The sequence below is a fragment of the Triturus cristatus genome, chromosome 8 (assembly GCF_964204655.1).
Source record: "Triturus cristatus chromosome 8, aTriCri1.1, whole genome shotgun sequence".
Lineage (NCBI taxonomy): Eukaryota > Metazoa > Chordata > Amphibia > Caudata > Salamandridae > Triturus > Triturus cristatus.
The window spans coordinates 1065074351-1065100455 of NC_140591.1; positions in this window are offsets into that span (position 1 = coordinate 1065074351).

Here is a 26105-nt window from a genome sequence, read left to right on the forward strand (position 1 = left end):
CACATTGACTACTAGTACTGCTTAGGCTCCCTACCTGGTGTTCCCTTAAGGAACCATCCAGGCCCCGAGACTGAGGTTGGGCACTTTTGGGACACATCCCAGTCTCACTCCTTCTCCTAGGAGACCGGATGTGAGGCCCTACAACCTTCCCACTATAACAGGAACTAGCTGGGCTTCTCTGAACCTCTTCCACCACTCCAGGCTGGCGGATACCTGAGCCATTCCTCTTAGGGTCACTCCTCAATGCCTCTTCAGACCCTCTGGAATCCACCAAAAGGTCTGCTTCCCTGGAGTCAGAGAACTCACGTTCCAACAGGTTTCGGCATAGCTCTGGAAAACAGGGACTCACAATATGCTCTACAACAATTGAATCACATAGCCCCACACAAGTGTTAACCAAACCATCCTTTACCTCACCATCCAGAGCCTCGCACACGTACCCCACACTGCTTTCCTGAGATTGGCAAGACAGTATCTGGCTGTCTCTGTCACTTAACCCACACTCTTCTGGGTGATCTTCACACTCACACACCAGGATTTCAACCATGGGGATACCACTCTCCCTGCACCTCTCATCTAGAGTGAGTGGAGTGTCCCGCCAACCACTAGGACTATGAACCCCTGTGCCAGTTCCTCAATCCACCTCAGGGACACTGCGCACCACTGGAGCTACCCCATTTCCTTGAACCCCCTGGTGTATGCTAACCCCTTCCTTTAAGTCAGGTGACACATCTCTGGGTGTGTGTACTGCTCCCTCAGCACTAGATAACTGCCACCATCTGAGCTGGAATCCACCTCCAACCCAGCCAAGCTCACTTCCTGAGCTACACACATTTCTTCTTCTTGGGTTAAGACCCTCTTAGCCTTAGCCCTCTCAAGCTCCTCATCAAGCTCTCTCAGCCTCTGCTCACAAGCCAGAGGCCAGCCATCTTTACTGTTTCTCCCTCACTTTCAAAGAAGTCCTCCTCCTCAAACTCAACTGGTAGTGTTGACCCCCAGAGGGGTAACTCATAATGAAATAGGAATGCCTCTAGATCCTCGTTGGACCTTCTCCTCACAGGCAGTCCTCTTTCCTTGCAGAACACACGTAGCTCCTCCATTGTATAGATGAACATGTGCCAGAAGTTGAGTTACATTTTGCAACAACTAACCAGAGTCTTAGTATCAAAAAATACTTCCAGGAGGACCCCAGCAAACAGAAAAAGTAGTATGTGGTTGCGTTATTGTCCGCACTCACTAGTAGTGTACACCAAGCACTGTATGTAAGTCACAAATGCAAGTCCAGAATCCTCACCGCTTACCACCAATGTTAGAAAGGGGGTCTCTAGTTGGCAGGGATAGGTACCTTTGACCAAATAGGGTCCCTTGCTTCTAGTCAGGGTAAGGGGGCTACACTCCTAAAATAACCCCTGCTCACCCCCTTGGTAGCTTGGCACGAGCAGGCAGGCTTATCTCAGAGGCAGTGTGTAAAGCATGTGTGAACATATACAGTAATACAGTTAAAACACTACAATTGGACACCTCACCAGTTTAGAAAGATAAGTAATCTTTACTAGACTTAACACAAGACCAAACAAAAAAAATCCGCAATACAGTAAAAAGTATGACTTTCAAATGGTAGAAATAGCTTAATTCAATGTAGATGGTAAATGCAACACTTTACTCTCAAAGTACCTTGGATGCGTTACGCAAAACAAACAAAAGGGTCACAGGGAAGGTGATGCGTCAGTTCCTTGCTTCGGGGGTGGTGATGCGTCGGTCCCTTACTGCAGTGCAGGGCAGGTGATGTGTCGGTTCCTTACCAGAGAGGAGGTGATGCGTCAGTTTCTTACTGCGTTCCGGTTACGATGCAACAAGATGGCGCCTCGATGCGATGATCCGGTGCGATGCAACAAAATGGTGTCTTTGATGCGATGTGACAACTTGGATGCGATGCGTGCACGCCTGACGGCTGTTGGTGAAATCAACAGATTCTTGAGCCGCGACAGGCCCTGTGACGCGCTTCTCCGGTGATGCGACGGCAACCTCTGCAGTGGCGGCACGCTTCTCTGGTGATGCACACGCTTCTTGGGTGATGCGACGGCAAACAGCTGCGGCAGAGGCATGCTTCTTGGGTGATGCGGTGACAACAGCTGCGGTGGCGACACGCTTCTTCCTCGGTACATCGCTCTTCCAGCTCCCAGCGACACACAGTCTCTAGAGGGCCCAAAACAACTGAAGGCACTTCTCTGCAGGTAGAATTCCCAGCAAGGAAATTCAGGGGGAGCTGGTGGTGAAGTCTTTGTGTCCCTGAGACTTCCGAACAGGAGGCAAGCTCAGCTTCAAGCCCTTGGAGATCTTCCTCAAGATAATAAAAGTACACATGTTCACAAAGATATGAGAGGCAACACAAAACTAGATTCACTGTGTTAATACAGTTGAGAACTGATTGTTGAGTACACACAAAAGGTTGTAAGATTCAAGTGTTCTTTATTCCACAATTCGGTACAACCATATTCACAGCCAACGCGTTTCGCCCAAACATGGGCTTCTTCAAGGCTGTTGGGAATCATACAAAGATATTGGTTGTATCATTGATACGTACACATAAAACTTAATTTACAAGAATAATAGAAAAAGGTATAAAAAAAGAGAGGAAAACCAAAAAACTGCAAAAAGGAAGAATCAGCACAGTGTGAACAAACTAGTGAAAAAGAGACCAGGTAAGAAACGAACAAAGCTCACCATGATCAGGTGTCTTCACTAGCAATGTGACCTTAACAATAAATGTGAAGAAAAAGCACAAGAGGGGAAGAGAAAGTAGCCCTAAGAGAAACCCCAAGTGAGTATCCATCAATTGGACGCAAGACTATGCAAGAGTGAACGTGTGTGTTTGAAAAGAATTTAAAAGAAACAATTACACCGTGTTAAAAAAATACACTAATTGAAGAAAAGTGAAAAATTTGAAATAATTGAAGTAGATGATTTAGGCTAAAACAGTCGCTTACCACGAGTTATGAAACGAAGATGCACAGAGGTATTCTCAGAAGAGTACACACACAAAGTTCCTTTTCTCCTTTCCTTGGCAATAAGTAACCACTGCAGGCCAACCCCAAACACCAAACAGTACAGGGGCAGTCTCCTCCTTCAGCTTCCTTGGTGTTTCTTCTTGGCAAACATGCGTCTTGATTCCCAGAAGTGATCTAAAGTTCTGGGGTCTGGGCCCCACTATTTATACTGCAAAATCTTTTATCCTCTGAAGGCAGAGGGTGTCTGTGCCCAGCTAAAACCAGTTATGTCCTCCCTGGTGCAGCTTCCTGGCAGGAGGTGGAGACAGCATTGTTGAAAGCAGACCTGGCCCAGGTAGTTGAAAGGAAAACACCTCCCGCTACTCTCTATTCTATGAAGGCTCAGGTCAGTGAAAGGAAATCTCCTCCCCCTACTCTCTATTCAATGCAGGTCCTATTCAGCCCAGCCCTGACCCATCAGACTGCTTAAGCCAAGGCCCTCTCCAGCCCCCTGTCACTCACAAACCAGACATGGAATACAAAAACCTAGCAGTGGCATGCTGGATGGTTAGGCAAGAAAATACCTACTTTCTAAAAGTGGTATTTTCAAACACAGAATGTAAAAATCACCCACACTAAAATATGTATTTTAACATTCTGAGTTCAGGCATATTAAACTTTATTTTCCTATCTTGTTCCTAGGATCAGTCAGGGTTATAAGATGTGATAATCAAACTGCCCATTCTGGCCTATGGGAACAGATAGCCTTGCAATAGCGAAAAACAAAATTGGCTGTAATTCACTATCAGGACATGCCACACACATCAGGCCATGTCCTACCTTTTACATACAATGCACCCTGCCCTTGGGCCTTCCTTAGGGGTGACTAATATGTAGAAAAGGGAAGGTTTAGGAACTGGTACGTGTGTCCACTTCCCAAGTTGACTTGGCAGTCCCAGACTGCGCATAGGCTCTGCAATGGCAGGCCTGAGCCATATTCTACAAGCTGCTTCTGTGGGTGGCACGACCAGTGCTGCAAGCCCACCAGCGGCATTTGATTTACAGGCCCCGGGCACACATGGTGCACTGTACTAGGGTCTGACAAGTAAATCAAATAGCCAATCATGGAGCCCCTAATCCATTACAACAATTTACAAAAGAGAGCATATGCACTTTAGCACTGATCAGCAGTGGTAAAGTGCCCAGAGTCATAAAACCACCAACAACAGGTCAGAAAAGATACAGGAAGAAGGCAAAAAAGCTCAGGGATGACCCTGCAAAAAGGACCAAGTCCAACACCCATCAATACATATTACAAAAACCATGATAAAACACAACAAGCATTGACAAAGCCAAAAGGTAAAGCACTAATTTAAGGGCTATTGGCCTTGTCAACATGTGCTTCATCACCAGTCTAAGTAAAAATCATTGACGTGTTTGTATCACTGCTTCTGTTGCCAGTTGCAATTGACACCCTTGTACAGTCCACAGCACACTACACACAGCAGAAGGAACAGGCTGCGATGTGGAGAACATTAGCACTACGTATGAGTGCCCCTTCCATAACAGGCACCAAATCCGCAATTTAGACATGGTTTAGTCACTGTGTGTTTGTCCGGATACATTCTACAATTGGGTCAAGCATACATTTTAGGCACAGCATACTGTACACAACAAAATAAACAGGCTTTGGTGTGGGGCACATTAGCAGATCTTTCACAGTCCATCACCAGTGTAGTTTACTGTGCACAACAGTCCACTTTTCGGGGTCTCTAGGTGGCAATGGTTTGCACCTTTGTCCTAATATGGACCCTTCCTTCTAGTCAGGATGAGGGACATACACTACTGAAACAACCCCTGCTCATCCCTTGGTAGCTTGGCACGAGCAGTCAGGCTTATCTCAGAGGCAGTGTGTGAAGCATTTGCACATAACCAACAGTAATACAGGAAAAACACTATAACATGACACCACACCCAGTTTTAGAAAAATAACCAATATTTATCTGTGCAAACAAGACCAAGACGATAAAATACCAACATACAGTAATCAAAAATATGCACTTCATAAGATTGACTTTAAAATGCAGTTCCCTGAAGCTGGTAGCTCCATCCGGGGCTACCTCGGTGCTAAAAACACGAGAATCCAACCGTTCAGTTTGGTCGCATTGGTGCGACCGGCGTGAGTGTCAAAAGACTTGTATACGGTACCTTTGGTTTCGGCCAACCGCGCGGTGTGGGCCGGTCGTGGCAACCGTTGCGGTTGCGATGTGAAGCGTAGCGGTGCTGCGTGCAGTGCCCACAAGTTGCGGTGCAGGCAACGGCTCGGTGACGGTAGTCCAGTGGCATTGGTGAGACCAGGGCTGTGGTGCGGAGTGAGGTGGTGCTCGTGGCAGTGCTGGCAGATCACGGTGCAAGCAGCAGTGCTGGTTGATGGAAGCTGGCATCGGTCGGCCCAGTCTGTGGTGTGGGATAGAGCAGTGCATCATGTGACTTACGAGAGGTGCCCCCAAACCACGGTGCAGTCAGGAGTGTTGAGGTCAGCATGCAGCATTGTCATTGGTGAGACCAGGGCAGTGGAGTGAAGCAAGGGGGTGCTGAGTGCGGTGCCCACAGGTCATGGTGCAAGCAGCGGTATGGTGGCAGCAGTGATTGTCGTTGTCGGTGAGTCCAGGGTTGCAGCGCGAAGTGCGGTGGTGCCTTCTGCGGTGCCTTCAAGACACAGAGCCAGCAGCGATGTTGATGATGGTGTTAGATGCTTTCCCCTCTGTGGCAACTGAAATCCATGGTTCCAGAGGTGGCACCCAGAGATAAGTGAAGTCTTTGCTGTCCCTGAGACTTCGTGAGCAGGAGGCACGCTCTTTTTCAAGCCCTTGGAGGTACTCAGCAACGAATGAAGAAAGTTCAGTCCAATTCTTTGACTGCCCAAGACAGAAGCAGGAACTGCAGGCCAACCCAGCAAAGAAACAACGCAGCAAAGGGGCAGTACTCTTCCTGGCAGTTCATCCAGCTCTTTTTCTTGGCAGGTTCCTTGATCCAAGCAAGTTCTCTGAAGTCTTTTATCTCTCTGAGACTTCCAACAGGAGGCAAGTTCTACTTCAAGTCCCTTGGAGAAAACTCTAATAGCAGGATGATGAAAGTACAATCCAATCCTTTCCCTGCCCATGACAGAAGCAGTGAGCAGCAGGCCAACACAGCAGAGCACACAGCACAGTGGCAGTTCCTCCTGACAGCTTTTCCTGCTCTTCTTCCTGGCAGGTTCCTTAGTTCAGCAGTAATCCAAAGTTCTGGGGTCTGGGCCCCAATATTTATACTTAGTTTCTCTTTGTTCTTGTGGGCAGAGAGTGTCTGTGCACCACCCAAACAGTTCTGTCCTCTCTGGTCGAGTTTCCAGGCAGGAGATGAAGACAGCATTATCCAAGGCAGACCCGGACTATTCAGATGCAAGGGAAATCTCCTCCCACCACTCTAAATGCCGACCAGGCCTATTCAGGTGCTATTGAAACCCCTACCACTACTCGGAATGCAGCCCAGGTCTATTCAGCCCAGCCCTGACTCACCCAGAAAAGGCAGGACATACCTTGAATCCCTCATTGGCTGTCTACAGTGAATGCACATCCACAGCCCCTGTCACTCCAATCCACAACCCAGGAGAGGCACACGGGATGGCTAAGCAAGAAATACCCACTTTCTAAAAGTGGTATTTTCAAACACACAACATAAAATTCATCTTTACTAAAAGAGGCATTTTTACATTCTAAGTTCAGATACACTAAACTCCATTTCTCTATCTCGTCCCAATGGGAAGTTATACTTGTAAGATGATATAAAGTACTTTCAATTCTATCCTATCGGACAGTTAGCCTTTCCATAGTAAAAAAAGAAATACACTGTATTCCACTATCAGGACATGTCACATAACCAGTACATGTCCTATATTTCACATACACTGCACCCTGCACACAGGGGTACCATGGACGTCCCTTAGGGGTGACTCGCATGTAATAAAAGGGAAAGGTAGGGCCTGGCAAGTGGGTGCACTTGCCAAGTCAACATGGCAGTAGAGACTGCATGCAGACACTGCAGTGGCAAGTCTGAGACTCCTTTAAAAGGCTGTTGTGTGGGTGGCACAATCAGTGCTGCAGGCCCATTAGCAGCATTTGATTTACAGGCCCTGGGCTCACACAGTGCATTGTACTAGGGACTTATCACTAAATCAAATAAGCCAGTCATGGAAACACTAATCCATAGACACAATTTACATGGAGCGCACATGCACTTTAGCGCTGAATAGCAGTGGTAAAGTGGGGAGAGGAGTTGACCTAACGGCTAGGGTGGTCAAACTCGAATCTGGGAAACTGTGTTTGAGTCTCGGCAATGACGCTGAACATCCTGTGATTCTGGGCAAATCACTTAATCTCCACATGCCTAACAAAAATGAATGTGTGTTCTCATGTAACACAACTGGTGCTATGTAAAGTGCTCTGATACCCGATACCGGGTCAAGTTTGCGCTATATAAAACTCAGACAAAAGAAAATAATTTCAAACAAACACATATTATTCAACAACACATCACATACATCGACTCCACTCCATAATATATAGGTAAAACACATTTACAACATCAATGCCTCAAAATCTTGTTTTACTTTATTTTCTAAAGCACATTCTTTTGCCCTATGGAGTCTGTATCAATTACAAATTATGCATTAAATCCTGTTGGGGGTCACTTTGTAGGCCATATCTGTTAGTTTGTCTAAACTTAATATATTTTGTTATTCGGAAAAAATGTGAAAGGTTTAAATAAACAGGGCACAATAAAACAACATTTAAAATGTATAGCTACAATTGGTGTGTGGGAGGGGAGGTAGTGCATTTTTAAACTTTACAAACCTTATCTATTTTTACACAAACAATTGCACCATTCCACATCACACAAATAAAATTCAGCATGTTTCAATTACAAAACACATAATTCAACAAGAAATCACATAACTCAAATCAATAAGACAATTACGTAAAACACCACAGACATACAATCCACACCACATAATTCAACAGCACACCACAAAATTAGAACAGCACACCATATAATAGAACTCTAATACATATCACTCCACAACACAAAGCACATACCACATAATTACTCTGCATAACACTCAATCTTACTCCACATAATTCCTATACACTAAATATACATCAACTCCACAAAACATAAAGAAAAAACAATAACATTTACAACAACAATAGCTCTAACTCTCACAAATGCGAGACCTATTGCATTGCAGATGGTTGTTTAACTAGTAGTTGCATTTGCAGAGTGGTGGAGAAAGGGGGCTGGGCCTCCGACCAGCTCTCAGGAACCCCGCTGTGTAGGAATTGCAGGAGGTACCAGGAGAGCTTCTTGGCCCCCAAGGTTCCTCAGAAGTTTTTCAAGTTCATTTTTTAGGAAGGGGGCCATGTGGCCCCCTTTCCTTGGACCATTTTGGGCCCCAGGGACCCCATCCCCTGGGGCCTGACCCTTTTTTAAATTGTTTTATTTAAAAAATGGGAGGGGAGCCGTGCCGCCCCTGGCTGATTTCAGCCCCGGGAACCCATCTCCACGAGCCCGGCCTTTATTTTTAGTTGTTTTAAGGGAGCAGGGTCGGGGGCTCCCCTCCCGGGCCATTTTCTGCGACCAGGCTCCCCCTCCCTCAAGCATGTCTGTTTTCATTTTTTCTATTTTAATAATTAGGAGGCACACGTGACCCCCTCCGAGGCCTATTTTGGCTGCAGGGATCCCTTCTCCCAGGGAAGGTCTTCAACGTATTTTTTTAATGGGGAGGGGAGCTGCCCCCCTCCCCAGGCCAAAATTGTTCCAGGAATCCCATCCCCGGGGCATGGCCACCTCATTGGGTACCCTGGGGGGAGCCTCAAGGCCCCCCCAGTCCCGGACAGCTCCCCTCCTCCTGTGGGAACTAGCAATGCTTTTGGACAGAGGGAACTGCAAGCGTGCAGCTCCCTCTGTTCAAAAGCAGTTCTGCTCTGCCTCATGGAAGTAAGAGCATTTTTAATGTTCTCGCTTCCATGAAGCAGAGCAGTGTTTGCTTTGGCAAAGAGGGAGTGGTGCTCCTGCCATGACATAGAAAACTGCATTGTCCCATAGGTGGGCACCCTGGGACATTGATGGAGATGTCCCTGGGTGTGGCAGTCCCCAGGGACATGCAGGACTCCTAAAGGAGGATCGTGCAGCCCCCTCCAATCTTTTATATTGCCCCGGGGAGATGCTGGTCCCCAGGACCAGGGGGCCGCAACGGCCATCTTAATTACTGTATGTGTGCCCCGGAGAGGTGGTGGTCTCTGGAGCTGCGGAGCCCCCCACACATTAACATGGGATTTAGTCCTGGGGAGGTGGCAGTTCCCAGGGCAGAGGAGTCTGCAAGCCCCCCCATTTTATTGAAATAAGCCCTGGGGAGGTGGTGGTCTCCAGGGTAGGGGGGCTTGCGAGGCCCCCCTAATATTGAAAATAGCCCCGGGAGCTGGTGGTCCCCGGTCCCTGCCCCGCATATTCTTTAAATTAGCCACGGGGAGGTGACGGTCCCCAGCTCTTTCATAAGCCCTCTGAGGAAGGCATGTGTGCCCCCTTACTATACTTAGTATATAACCTCGGGACCTGGCCCTCCCCAGGATTATTTTAAAGCAAGTGAGGGAGCCTGAACTTGCTTTTGTTTAAGAAATGTTGCTGCAAATTTGCAATTATCATACATTTGTTTTTATTAAAAATGTTTTTATGCTGTGGTGGGGTCCCAAGGCCATTGCATGGTGGTCAGGGTATTCCTACCCTGCCCCCTTTTCTTTAGTTTAACTTTTTTGGGCGGGACTCAGATTGAAGCTGAGTCCCAAGATGGCTGCCAAAACTTTATGGTTGAAGTGTTGACAGCCAATCAGAGCAGTGCATTTCCCTGCACAAGGTTGTCTTTATTCGTGAAGGCTTCACAGCCAGAGATATCGTTATAATTTTCAGGTGAAATTTCTCAAAAACTACTGAAGAGATTTACACCAATGGACAAAAGGCAGTTCATTAAATCAACATCTACCTCCCGGCCAAATTTGGTGTCAGTCTGTTCAGCAGTTTGTGCTGTAGCTGTGGCTAATGGTTCCTATGAGAATTAACATTTCAAACTCACCCTTATTTAACTCCCCAAATTCTCGATTCCAACTGCACGGATCACCCCCAAACTTTCCATGACAATAGAATCTACCTTGACACATTTTTGGAAAAATTTCAAGAAGATTGGCCAAACAACAAAGTTATAGGCAAATCAAAAAATGCTTTTCCAATGGAAACTAGGTCCTAACTATAACTACCTACCGGCGACTGCTGAATAGAAGGCTGCGGCATTGCTGGTGGTACATGACAAGACAGCGCCACCACTAGCGCTATAAGTATCACCAAAAAACCTTCCCAAACTCTATAGTGAGGCAGCCGGCACTCGAAGTCAGGGGATTGCATCCTGTCTATTCAATCATACCACCTCGGGTACTGGACCACCAGAGAGACGCGTTTCGGCAGTAACTTTTTCAATCTGAAGTGTGCCATATTAGTGCTCTATTTAAACATCAAAATCAATTGACACAAACAATGCACTCATTTTTTTGCAGCAAATCAAAAAGCATGTACGATCACTGCAGGGGACAACTTCACTTCAAAACTTTAAAACTCCACTTTAACTCCCAGTATTTAAGTAAAAACAAAATTAATATTCTTCATGAGTTTGTCTGCCAAAAAATATATAATACACAGTCAATACTACTGGGGGTTATTCATGTGGTGAAAGCAATCTGTGCATGGTGTTTCGAGGTCCTATCATGCATCTTAAAGGTACAAGTAAAAACTAGACTGGAATGTTATTCGAGTCCTCAGCTGCAAGGAAAGCATTTTAGTGTCTTTAAATACACAAAGCGGGCATGCACTAAAATTAGCTGTTAAAACAATGTTAATCAAATTAAAGCTGCCTTACAGGCTCACTGATGACTTTCTTTCAAGTAGATCATGCCTTTCTGATCGCAGGACATCCAGCCCTTGTAATCTAAAAGAGACTCTGCTCTCAGAGCTTAAAGTTTGCACATAAAGGCGGCAGTGAATATTTTAAGTTGAAGTCCCTTGTCCGATTTGGATAAGTCTGACAGTCAGTATTGGAGTCTCGTGACCCCACCGCTTGGCCAATGCCTTCCCCTGTGCCCAGCTCCACTACAAGGGAGGTATTCCTAGGGTGAGGTTGAGCCTTTCATGCAAGGACTCCAGTCCCTACCAAGGGAGCCTTTGTTCCCAGTGTTGAACATTTCTCTTCACTTCAGCCACTTCCCCGTCTCCATCGACAATCTCCTACTATGGGGACACACCTGCCTGTTATATCTGCAAAGAAGGTTGCGGCATGCTGGCGTGCTGCCAGATCACTGATTGTGCATGGCAAGACAGCGCCAACGCTACACATATCATCAAAAAACCATCCCAGACTCTATAGAGAGGAAGCCAGCACTTGAAGTCAGGGGGTTGCATCCTGTTTATTCAGTCATACCACCTCAGGCACTGGACCACCAGAAAGACACATTTCAGCAGTAACTCTGCCTTTTTCAAAATGAAGTGCGCCATATTGGTGCTCTATTTAAACATCACAATCAATTGACACAAACAATGCACTTATTTTTAGCAGCAAATCAAAAAGCATGTCCGATCTCTGCAGGGGACAACGTCACTTCAAAACATTAAAACACCACTTCAACTCCCAGTATTTAAGTAAAAAAACAAATTAAATATTCATCATGGGTTTTTCTAGCAAAATATATATAATTCACAATCAATCCTACTGGGGGTTATTCATGGGGTGAAAGCAATCCATGCATGGTGTTTCAAGGTCCCATCATGCATCTTAAAGGTATATGTAAAAATCGGACTGGAATGTAATTTGAGTCCTCAGCTGCAAGAAAAGCATTTAAGTGTCTTAGATACACAAAATCGCATACACTAAAATTATGTATTAAAACAATGTTAACCTCTTCAGTGCCCATAACGAGATAGTCTCGTCATGGAGCACGGTCGCGCTGTGCCCATGACGAGACTATCTCGTCATGAACCCCACCCACTAATGTAACGCCCGGCACAGGAGGGGGAAAGGGCGTGGCACAGAAGGGGTTAATCACTTTAAGTCCACCTTACAGGCTCAACAATGACTTTCTTTCATGTAGATCATACTTTTCTGGTTGAGGGACATCCAGCCCTCATAATATAGAGGAGACTCTGCTCTCAAAGCTAAAAGTTTGCACATAAAGGTGGCTTTTCCTATGGAAACTAGGTCTAACTATAACTTCCTACTGGCAATTGCCAGTTGGTAATATATATATATATATATATATTCACTGAAAAAACCAAAGTTTTCAGGGGCGTTATAGTTAGAAATTAGCATTTAAAAAACCTTAGAAATTCACTGAAAAAACCATAGGTTTCAGGGGCGTTATAGTTAGCTGGACATTTCCCTCCTACAAAACCCTAGAAATTCCTCTGTTATAGTTAGTTCAGCTAACTATAACTCGCACCCCCGCAATGCACTGTTGATGACGTCACATATTACATCACTCATGACATGGTCAGTGACATCACTGATGACATCACTGATGACATCTCAAATGACATCACTGATGACATCACTGATGAATGTGAATGTGTGTTTCTGTACAGTTTTAATATGTTTAACATATATAGGGAAAGGCCTGTTGAAGAATGAGTGGGTGTACAAGTGTGTGAATGGATGATTTTCTAGGTGCGTAACTGACTCTATAAGTGAGTCATTAAATGTATCCTACTGCAGACTAGTGACTAAACTGTGTGAATGTCTGTATGTGTCTGTGTGTTGGTGTATAAGTGGCTGCATGGTTTTGTGAATAGCTATATGAGTGTCTATATGGGTTATTGATTGGTTGTCTGAGTATCTATATGGGTGCCTGAGTGTTTGTGTGGGTAGGGTGTGTGTGACTCTGTGCATAGATGTGTGAGTGGGTGATTCTATGGGTGCATTGTTTTAAGAGTGCAACTGTGATGGACTGTATGGTTGGGTGAGTGTATGTATGGGTGTGTTAATGATTGAATGTATATCTCAGTTGTACATGTGTCAGTAACTACATATGTGAAACGCAGTGTATATGTGTGTAAGAGTATATAACTATCTCTATGTGAGAGTGTGTGATTGCGAGAGTGGCTGTATGGATGAGTGTGTGCTTGTATCAGTAATTGTATAAGAGCGTCAGAATGTGTTAGTATTTTTATGAGTAAGTGAACTTGAGTGTGTTTACCTGTATAGGTGAGTAAATTGGACTGTGTTTAATTATTTGCATGACTGACTAGGTGTGTCAGTACCTCAATGGATGATTGGAGGTGTGTGAGTGTCTATATAGGTGTATAAATGCATATGATAGTCCTGTACGGAGTGACTGTAAGTATGAGTGACTGTACAGGTGAGTGAGTGGAGATGTGTGTAGACCTATGAGTCAATGAGTGGGTATGTAGTTATTGGTATTGGAGTATCTATGGTTTTCAAAATGGCCGTCTGAAATTTTGACCCGGTGTATCAAAGGTTATATTAGGGTGTGAGAAGATGCACTAATTTATAACATGGATGACGTCATCAGTGATGTCATCAGTGATGTCATTTGAGATGTCATCAGTGATGTCATCAAGTGATGTCACTGACCATGTCATGAGTGATGTAATATGTGACGTCATCAGCAGTGCATTGCGGGGGCGCGAGTTATAGTTAGCAGAACTAACTATAACAGGGGATTTTCTAGGGTTTTGTATGAGGGAAATGTCCAGATAACTATAACGCCCCTGAAACCTATGGTTTTTTCAGTGAATTTCTAAGGTTTTTTAAATGCTAATTCCTAACTATAATGCCCCTGAAACTTTGGTTTTTTCAGTGAATTTTAAAGGTTTTTTAAATGCCAATTCCTAACTATAATGTGCATGAAACCTATGGTTTTTTCAGTGAATTTCAAAGGTTTTTTAAACGCTAATTCCTATCTATAACTTATCTCTAAAGATATCATGTTTAATGATTTTCATTGGATTTCTACATTTTTCAAATTCAGTGTGCCAATTTCATTAATTATGTTTTTTATCACCATTTTTTAAACTTATTTTTTCAATTAATTCTTTTAAAAATTAAAAAATATTATTTGTTTTTATTGGGTTTTTCAAACATTTTTTTGTATTTTTAAAAATAGTTTTTTAACTATATGTTCAAAACTTTATTTTATATATTTTTTTTCCATGTTTTTTGGATCCGCGCACCTTATGCACTCCGTTCTCGATCCCTACGCGATAGCATCCGCGCATGGTATGCGTTGGGTACGTGTTGAGTGCGCGTTCGCAATGCGACCGGTACGTGACTCCCAGCCTCTACGCGACACGTTCGATGTACGTAACGTGACGATTACGCGCTTCCGCGATGCGTCATCTGCATCTATGACGCGGTAGGTGCGCGTATCCCGCGAAATATTTAACATTTAAAAAGACATATATGTATTTCATGTGAATATTAATTGAAGGCAAACTCTAAACTAGTCTTAAAAGTAATATATTTTTACATCTAATCCTATTTTTTTGTATTCAATTTTGCGGATGCGCGCTGGGTGCGTGATGCGTAAGTGCAGGGTGCGAGGATCCCATGAGACCTGCAAAAAAATAGATTTGATTGGTTCACTACACTTCCAGTTCTAACTATTGAAAGACCCCACCCAATTCAATCATTCTTCTTTGACCTTCTTTGGAGGAGCATCTCTTTGCAGAGAAGAAGATTTTTGGGACTAAGATTTCAATTAGCTCTAACTTTTTTCACCCAAAAATGGCTTCAGGGCAGCAGGCATCACGTGCAAGATTTGCAAAAGAGTGCTGTCGCGAGGGGATCCTAACAAGAAAAACTCGTGCAGCACGGCAAGTATGATGAAGCACCTAAGGACCCTTCATCCAAACAATCTTGCACAAGAAGAATGCCGACGGATGAGAGACACTCCTGTGCCTTGAACCTCATCGGAGCCGAGCACTTCAAGAGTGCATCCATCAGCCCAAAATTTGGACCTCCGTCCTCAATTTCAATTTTTAAAAGTGCTCTGCACTAGGTGCAATGCGACTTTGTGCTACGGTGAGCAGTCGATCGATCTGATCTGCTGCCGGCAAGAAAGTCACAATTGCTAGGTTTTTTTTTTGGTTTTTTTTGTTCCCTGAAGTTTATTGTTTGGTTCCTACTGTTTTGCTTTTTTGGTTTTTTTTTTCAGAAAAATCAAAAAATCACAAAATTGTTAGAAATCCCCCCCAAAAAATATAAAAAAAGAAAAAAAAAAGTTCTTCTAAGAACTAACTTTCCTGGTTTAAAAAAAGAGCTAAATTTCTTTGTTAGTGTGTGAAAGTTTAGATGAATGTATGTGTAGTACGTAATTGACTGAATGAATGCATTAGTAGCGTATGGTGAATGTATAAGTGCAGAACTATGAGGAAGTGCTGCAGCATCACACAGTAACCTTTTTAACTGCAGTGTGCTGTAGTACTTCCGAAGCACAGGGATGCAACATATGTACATAAATATGTTGCAAATCTACGCTTCTCTCTGCACGGCTGCTTAAACTGCAGCCATGTGGTGACACAGGCACCCTTGCACCATAGTGCAAGGATATCTGTGTCATGTGCTGTTTGTTTTTCTCCTTCAATGTATGCTGAACATTTCAGCATGCATTGAAGATATAAAAATGTGGAGAAATGAAAACATTTCTCCTTGTTGTGCTTTCCTACACCAATTTTAGAATGGTGCAGCATTCACACACATATCGAGATTTATGATTTCTGATAAATCTAGACATGTGTCTTGTTCTATGAGTATTCAGTGCAATCACGCACAACAACACTTATAGAGCACCCTTTCAACGCAAAGTGGTGTGCATAATGAGTTTGTATTTACATGGAGTATAAAAAGTGCACAGAGTGCCTTTTCCTCTCTTTGTAAATATGAAAGAGTGTCTTGCGCAATAACTATGTTACAAAAAGTGACATATTTCCGGTTTTAAAATTCCTTGCGAATGATAGAAGGTAAGCACAGAGTTTTGTCTGCAAAGATGTTCAAAGAAGAATGATTGAAATGATTGCGGTCCTTCAATAGGTACAATGGGAAATATTATGAACCCCTCAAATCTCCTTTTTTGCAGGTCACATGATATCTGATAATGGTCAGATTTCAAAACTACATAGGTATAAACAGAGAGTTTTTAGAAACGTGTTTCAACTTTGTAGCTTCTTGCAGACCTCATCAGTCTGCATATTGAGACTTAGTTAAACTTGCCTTCACAATAATAGGAATAAAAAATGGTATACATTTTTTTCAGATTTCATTGCGGTCTAAATTCATATAAATTGCTTATTTTAAAATTTGGATCTGTGAACGAAAAGAAAAAAAAATTATAACATGTAATAATAAATTTTTTACAACACAGCATAATTTCCACAAAGTAATTTGTTTGCCTTTTTTGCTGTTCTCAGAATATATTGAATTTCACTAGAAATAGTGATTTCAATCGTACTCATCACTTAACAGCGGGCCAAAAAAAAACAATCAGAAAGATTGTTAAAAAAAAAACAACATGTTATTCTCAGTAAAATACCACAAGATACAAAACACACATATATATATATGCTTATGGCTAACAAAATGTTATAAGTTTAACTTACAAAAACTGTAAATGTTGTCGCTTAAAAATATTAACCAAATCTAAGGATGAATTTTTGGAGGAGGCACCACGCCCACAACGTTTTTCTTCAGTGGTGTGGAATTGTTTTTACTTTTCCCGCAGGGCAAACAAAGACCAATGCCACCTTGGTCACGTGCAAGATTTGCAAAAAAGTGCTGTCGCGAGGGGATCCTAACAAGAAATACTTGTGTGGCACGGCAAGTATGATGAAGCACCTAAGGACCCTTCTTCCGAACAATCTTGCACGAGAAGAATGCTGACGGATAAGAGACACTCCTGCTCCTGCACCTTTCTGAGTTTCTTTTCTTTTTCATTTTTTTTCTACCATGATTTCTCTATTTTAACGTTGAAAAACAGTATCTGTAAAAAAGAATCACAAATAAATGTATATTAATAACTTTCAAATTTATACTATTCCATACTATTCCATTCTATTCCATTACTGTACAAACACATTTTATATAAAAACTGACTAAGAAACTATAGCCCTGAACCACAAGTGAGACGATGGTTATAGTGCATACTACTTTGAAGCAGTTCATGCCCTGAAGCCTACCTCACTAAAAGACTACATGCTAACTGACTGAATGATTACAGTACTATCGGGTGAGTAACAGGGTGTTTGCTAGAAGTGTATGAATACTGACTGGGGAATTGAAGGTGTGAAAGACAACTGTGTAGGTGGTTAATAGGACTGCATACATAGTGGATAGGCATTTGAAGCAGTCCATGTGCTAAGGCCTGGCTCACTGCATGAGTACTTGGGTACTGACTGAATGACTAGAGTACAGTAAGGAGAGTGCCTGGATGAATCTATAAGTGGTTGGCTTTTGGCACAGTGAATGGATTAGTACTTGGTACTGAATGGGTCACTAGAGGAGTGCAAAGGGAGTGACAGGATGTTTGCTGGACTGTATGGATACTGACTAGGGAATTGAAGGTGTGAAAGACAAGTGTATAGTATATTAGAAGACTGCATGCATACTGCATAGACATTTGAAGCAGTCTATGTGGTAATGTATGGTTCACAACATGAGTACTTGGAAACTGACTAAATCATCAGACTACTGCTAGGACAGTGCCTGGGTAAAACTTTTAAATTTTCAGTTCTGGCGCAGTGAAGAGAATAGTACATGGTACTGCACTTTAGTGTCAAACCCTGACTCATTTTATCAATGCATAAGCAAAGACTAGCTTCTAATGCTACTAAAACTTGACAACATGACCGGTTTTAAAACAGTTATCTGTCAGCAAATACACGATGTTACCAAATGCTTCTCTCACAATCCTTACCCAAATGCACACAGACTCACAGTGTGATTTTAGATAAGCAACACTATCCTATGAGTTTACCAAAACTCATTCACTAGTCTAGAAGAGGTAAGGGTACTGCACACAATCTACATATTTAAGTACTGCACTCTAGTGTCAAAGCCTGACTCATTTATCAATGCATAAGCAAAGACTGGCTTCTAATGCTACTAAAACTTGACAACATGACAGGTTTTAAAACAGTTATCTGTCAGCAAATACACGATGTTACCAAATGCTTCTGTCACAGTGGTTCCCAAATGCACACAGACTCACAGTGTGATTCTAGACAAGCAACACTATCCCTAGCAGCTTACCAAAACTCATTCACTACTGTGCAAGGGGTAAGGAGACTACACACAAACTACATATTAAAGTACAGCACATTAGTGTCAAAGCATGACTCATTTTATCAATGCATAAGCAAAGACTGGCTTCTAATGCTACTAAAACTTGACAACATGACAGGTTTTAAAACAGTTATCTGTCAGCAAATACACGATGTTACCAAATGCTTCTCTCACAGTGGTTCCCAAATGCACACAGACTCACGGTGTGATTCTAAACAACAACCACTACCCCTAGGAGTTTACCAAAACTCATTCACTACTGTGGAAGTGGTAAGGGAACTGCACACAATCTACATATTTCAGGACTGCACTTTTGTGTCACAGCCTAACTCATTTAATCAACGCATAAGCAAAGACTGGCTTCTAATGCTACTAAAATTTGACAACATGACAGGTTTTAAAAGAGTTATCTGTCAGAAAATACACAATGTTACCAAATGGTTCTCTCACAGTGGTTCCCAAATGCACACAGACTCACAGCGTGATTCTAGACAAGCACCACTATCCCTAGGAGTTTACCAAAGCTCATTCACTACAGTGGAAGTGATAAGGGAACTGCACACAATCTACATATTTCAGGACTGCACTTTTGTGTCAGTTCTGACTCATTTAATCAAAACATAAGCAAAAACTGCCTTCTAATGCTACTAAAACTTGACAACAAGACAGGTTTTAAAACAGTTATCTGTCAGCAAATACACAATGTTACCAAATGCTTCTCTCACAGTGGGTCCCAAATGCACACAGACTCACAGTGTGATTCTAGCCGAGCAACACTATCCCTAGCAGCTTACCAAAACTCATTCACTACTGTGCAAGGGGTAAGGAGACTACACACAATCTACATATTAAAGTACAGCACATTAGTGTCAAAGCATGACTCATTTTATCAATGCATAAGCAAAGACTGGCTTCTAACGCTACTAAAACTTGACAACATGACAGGTTTTAAAGCAGTTATCTGTCAGCAAATACACAACGTTACCAAATGCTTCTCTCACAGTGGTGCCCAAATGCACACGGACTCACAATGTGATTCTAGACAAGCAACACTATCCCTTGGACTTTACCAAAACTCATTCACTACTCTGGAAGGGGTAAGGGGACTGCACACAATCTACATATTTCAGTACTACACTTTAGTGTCAAAGCCTGACTCATTTTATGAATGCATAAGCAATGACTGTCTTCTAATGCTACTAAAACCTAACATGACAGGTTTTAAAACAGTTATCTGTGAGCAAATACACAATGTTTCCAAATGCTTCTCTCACAATGCTTACCCAAATGCAGACAGACTCACAGTGTGATTCTAGACAACAACCACTATCCCCTGTACTTTACTAAAACACATTCACTACTCTGGAAGAGGTAAAGTAACTGCACACATTCTACATATTTCACTACTGCACTTTAGTGTCAAAGCTTGACTCATTTTCCGAATACATAAGCAATAACTGGCTTCTAATTCTACCAAAACTTGAGAACAGGAAAGGTGTTTAAGCAGTTATGTGTATGCAAATATATGAAGTACCCAAATTCTTCTTCTCACAGTGGTTCCCAAATGCACACAGCCTCACAGTGTGATTCTAGACAAGCAACACTCTTCCTTGTACTTTACCAAGACACAATCACTAGTCTAGAAGGGGTAAGGTGACTGCACACATTCTACATATTTCAGTACTGCACACTACTGTGAAAGTCTGACTCATTTTGCAATTGCATAAGCAATGATTGGCCTCTAATGCTACTAAAACCTGACAACAAAACAGGTTTTAAAGCAGTTATCTGCCAGCAAATACATGATATTACCAAGTGCTTTTCTCACAATAGTTGCCCAAATGCACACAGACTCACAGTGTGATTGCAGACAAACAAATATCCCTTGTACAAAATACATTTACTAGTCTACAAGATGTAAGGTGATTGCACACATTACAGAACATTTTCAACTACACATTAGTACCAAAATGTTTCTCTCAAAATGATTCCTAAATGCACACAGACTCACTGTGTGATTCTAGACAAACAACACTATCCCTTGCACTGTACCAAAACACATTTCATAATCTAGAAGGAGTACTGCATTTTAGTGTAGAAACGTGACTCATTTTGCAAATACATAAACAATGACTGGTTTCTAATTCTACCAAAACATGAAAACAGCACAGTTATCTGTCTTCAAACACATGAAAAACACAAATGCTTATCACAGAATGGTTTCTAAATGCACACACACTGACAATAAGATTCTAGACCAAAAAAAGTCTTCCCTGCACTTTAGCAGGAGAAACACATTAGTCTGATTAAAATCAAAATAGACCACATACATCCCCTCATAATTAAAAAACTCACCTTTCAAGTTGTTTTGTAGATTAAGAAGTATGTCAGTCACACACCAGATTTTCTTATACAGAATCTCTGCACTGTGCACCTCTCAGCAGAACCAAAGAATAGCAAAGTTTCCCTCTCATTTCCCACACATATACATGTAAACATCAAATCACATTCCTTCCCACATAAATTCAAAAGCAAACACACATATCTATTGGTTAAACATTTCAACCCTTTCCAAATGACATAAATTTCAACCCTTCCCCCAATCTGCCTTCTGCCCGTTATCATAGAAACAGATCATGGAACGCTGTACTGAGCACACAGGTCACAATTTCAGCACACAATGTTGCTAATAAAAACAGCAAGTGTCCTTGACTTTTCAACATATCAGCTTATCATATATAATGTTCCTTACAATCAGTTTTTGTTAACCAATAAGAATCATATGTTTTAAAAAAAGAAATATACACCCTACCTTTCAGTGTAGAAGGTTGTTAAACAACCAATGATTTCTTGTCTTTTTTCAAAACTGCATCTTAGCCACCATTTTAGAAACATCTTACTTTCCAAACTGCCATTTCATTTACAGAGACCATCTGAGTGCACCCAGGCCTCCTTTCAAGATGCTTAGAGTGTGGATTGTGGGACACAGATATATTTTCTGGAGCCAAAGGTATGCAGAAAACAAAGGCATTCACAAAGACCTAGGTTTGACAAATGTAGACATTAAATGGATTGGACAGAGAGGGTTAAAGTGGCATCAATTGATGTCATTTGTGAAATCCTTCATTCATAGCCAACACCCTGACCTCATAATAGTGCACTGTGGTGGCAATGACCTAGGCACTTTGACTGGGGTAGGTCTGGAAATCCTTATGAAGGACACCTGTGCAGAACTGATTTCACTTTTCCCCAAAACTGCCTTTGTGTATTCTAACATATGCCAAAGGCAGAAATGGAACTGGTCTGATCATTTTTGTCCACAAATTGAGAAAGCTAGGAAACATGTGAATAAATCTGTTTCTGCTTTTCTCCGAGACTATAGAATAGGGTCCATTTACAATAACAATCTGCGCTTTCATATGCAAGAGATGTATAGGAGAGATAGAGTACACTTTACTGATGAAGGAAACAAAGTCTTCCTCAACAACTTTAGACTCTGTATAGGTACTTACGATCGTGCTGGGGGTAGTGTTTTAGGGTTTAGGGCAGTGCATTGGTGTGTGTGTAGTGAAGGGGGTCGTGCAGAGGGTAGTGTTTTAGTGTTAAGGGCAGTGCATTGGTGTTTGGGTAGCGTAGGGGGTCATGCTGAGGGTAGTGTTTTAGGGCAGGGCAGTGGTGTTCGGGTAGTGTAGGGGGTCGTGCTGGTGGTGGTGTTTTAGGGTTTAGGGCACTGCTGTGCTGTGGTGTTTCGGGCAGTGTAGGGGGTCGCGCTGGGGGTGGTGTTTTAGGGTTTAGCGGTACAAAAGGGGGTGGTGATGGACAGAGCATCAGAGCCAATCAAACACTCACACCCAGTCAACAGATCTGGGTTTGATCCATCACCGTTCTTTGGCCCACTCTGCCACCCCAGTTCAGACATCGCCATATGCAAATCAGTCTGACCCTGTGGCTCAAGGGAACAGTCCAGCCCGAACTGCCAAGCCATGCCTTCCCTGGACCGGAAACAAGCTTCCTAGGACCGGTTTCTGGCATTTCAACCGTCTTCAGCCAGGCTTGCTTGAATCCAGTGGCAAAGTGAGCATGGGACTCACGTCTGAGCATACCTTGCCAACTTATGGCGAACAAAGCGGTACAAAAGGGGGTGGTGATGGACGGAGCATCAGAGCCAATCAAACACTCACACCCAGTCAACAGATCTGGGTTTGATCTCTGTACTGGGGTGAATGTATGACATTGTTCTGCATTCTGTCCATCAATTGTTGTTTTTGCATTTGTCACCCCGAGTGGGACTGGTATGCTCAGACGTGAGTCCCGTGCTCTCCATGCCACTGGAATCAAGCTATCCTGGCTGAAGAGGGGTGAAACCCCGACACCGGTCCTAGGATGCTTGTTTCCAGTCCAGGGAGGACCTGGCTGTGCAGTTCGGGCTGGACTGTTCCCATGAGGCACAGGGTCAAGACTGATTTGCATATGGCTGGGTACAAACTGGAATGGCATGGTGAGCAAAAAAACGATAGATTTAGGCCCAGATCTCTGTACTGGGGTGAATGTATGACATTGTTCTGCATTCTGTCCATCAATTGTTGTTTTTGCATTTGTCACCCCGAGTGGGACTGGTATGCTCAGACGTGAGTCCCGTGCTCTCCATGCCACTGGAATCAAGCTATCCTGGCTGAAGAGGGGTGAAACCCTGAAACCGGTCCTAGGATGCTTGTTTCCAGTCCAGGGAGGACCTGGCTTGGCAGTTCGGGCTGGACTGTTCCCATGAGGCACAGGGTCAAGACTAATTTGCATATGGCTGGGTACAAACTGGAATGGCATGGTGAGCAAAAAAAGATGGATTTAGGCCCAGATCTCTGTACTGGGGTGAATGTATGACATTGTTCTGCATTCTGTCCATCAATTGTTGTTTTTGCATTTGTCACCCCGAGTGGGACTGGAATGCTGAGACGTGAGTCCCGTGCTCTCCATGCCACTGGAATCAAGCTATCCTGGCTGAAGAGGGGTGAAACCCCGAAACCGGTCCTAGGATGCTTGTTTCCAGTCCAGGGAGGACCTGGCTTGGCAGTTCGGGCTGGACTGTTCCCATGAGGCACAGGGTCAAGACTGATTTGCATATGGCTGGGTTCAAACTGGAATGGCATGGTGAGCAAAAAATCGATGGATTTAGGCCCAGATCTCTGTACTGGGGTGAATGTATGAAATTGTTCTGCATTCTGTCCATCAATTGTTGTTTTTGCGTTTTTGCGAAAAATGATTTTCCGATCTCTATTTTTTGAATTTCTCAGAAACTACTGAACGGATTTACATCATTTAAAAAAAAAAGGTATCTTTCTTAACCAAGGGCTCACCTTCTTGCCAATTTTGGTGTAATTCCGTTCAGCAGTTCGGGCTGAAGTCATGTTTAAAATTTCCTATGGGAATTAACATGGAGAAAATATGTTTTGGGACCCCCTTTTTTCTCGGCCCTCGCTTGGCAAATCACCCCGAAACTTTCAGGATAGGAACTGACCGGAGCGCGACCAACGTTTTGAAAATTTCGCGAAGATTCATCAGCCGGTGCCAAAGTTATTGGGAAAAGAAAAATCGCTTTTTGAATAGAAACAAGGTCCTAACTATAACTATCTTCTGGCAAACTCTAGTACATTATATGTAAAAAGGGGCGTGGCCTCAGAACACCTGTCTTCAACGCAGGTCCCTGGCGCATACTGGAGATACCTGTTGGGCTAGTTGGCCCTCAGGGACCCTCAGTATTGAAGGGGAATTCATTCCCCAACTTACAACCGGCCAGGGGGGCGCGTTTGCAGAGTGCTGCAAGGAGGGGGCATGGCCTCCGGCGCAATGCCGGTCTTTTATTTATTTTATTTTTTTAAGTAGGAGGGCTGTGTGGCCCCCCTTCTTTTTCTAATTTATTGGCCCTGGGGCCCCATCCCCCAGGGCCTGCACCCTAATTTCTTTTGTTGAAAAAAAAAAATTTGCCCTCCCAAGGCCTTAATCGGTCCCAGGGACCCCAACCCCCGGGTCATGGCTTTTTGTTTTTTTTTAATTCTTTAGGAGGGGGGCTGCGTTGCCCCCTTCCTCAGGCCACTTATGGCCCCAGGGACCCCATCCCCCGGGGCCGGCCTTTGTTTTTTTATAATTAAAAAAATATATATATTTATAGAAACACCTAGGACATGCTGGACAAACCGTATGTACCTATCACCATGACGATTTGCGTGATATTCATTAAAAGGCGACGGTTAATAAAACACACATCCACCGTCGGATGTGTAATGCTTTTTATTTTACTCTCTGGAAAGGAGACAAACCTCACTTGGGAGTCACAGCATGCTCCTGGCTGAGCCCAATGCTGTTTTACACCCTCCAGTGCCCGCCGAGTGCCACACACCTCTGTGTTGTATTCCACCAGGTAGTGCGTATTCTATGACACTCTCTAGCCCATGTGCACTGTAACACCACCCCGTAAATATGTCATGCCACACTTGTCTTCGCATGGGTTATATTGCCCCATCTAACGTGCCTTCCTCGATGCCTATGTTATAACGCACAGCACCATGCCAAACATATTACAATCTGGGATCCATATCTTTGTCACAGTGCATATGCAACCTTACACTCCTCAGCACAAATTTTATATTACAACTTTAGAGACTAGTTAGGTTACACAACACTGCCCTGTGCATATTACACTCCAAGGCGCATATCGAATAGCACGTGCTAGTGCCTGCGCTATCTCGCGCTCTCCAATGAATCTGTCATTGCGCACAATGTATTGCATATTATATTTCACACCCCGGTTCATCTTATATCACACTTTTTAGTGCATAGTCTATACCATATACTATATCTAGTTTTCATTTTCAATCGTGCTCTTAGGACCATGTTCGATATAACACTGCGTCCGCCTACCCTTTTCACAGGCATTACATTTTGCGATGGGGTTGAAGGTCAGGGGGTGTTTCTGCCAAGAGAGCCCGGAGTCACAGTCACAAACGTCCTCTTCTTCCAGAATAAAAGTGAGATTATGCTGCATACTTGTTCATATTTTAAGTAGTTAGCACAGACACACATTTTAAAAACAATAAAGTTCCTAATACCCACCTTCTCTGAACAGTTAGCTTGCTGCCCCATCCACCTCCTTCCTATCCTCTGTTTTCTGAATCCATGGACTATCCTCCTCCCTCCTGCCATGCATGGTCTGATGTGCTGCCACTGCCCTCCATTTAAGCATGATGTACTAGTCCACTCCTCCTGCCCTCCATTGCCCAATTCTATGGACCATCATTGACCTCCTGCTTAGCCTCTGTGCTTCGCTTGCTGCCCCTATTCTCCTTCCCCCTGCCCTCCGATGTCTTTGTGCATGCCGCTGCTCCATGCTTTTTGCCCACCATGTTCCATGGACCTGCCACTCCTATCTACTCTGAGTGTTCTGTTGAGCTGCCTCTCCCCTCCCACATGCCTAGCATTGTCAGATGACTGTAACCTGTCCCTGCCACCTCCACCCTGCCTGTCCACATGCCATGCCCCTATCCCCTTCCTCCTGTCCTCCGTGGTCCATTTTACTGCCACACCCTTCTGCCCTCCCTGGTCTGTTGTGCTGCAACTGCTCCTCCTGCCTGCCCCATGTGGTCTGTTGTGAGGTCCCTTCCCCTGAACTCTCTTGTCTGTGCCCAGGTCCTGACCCTCCC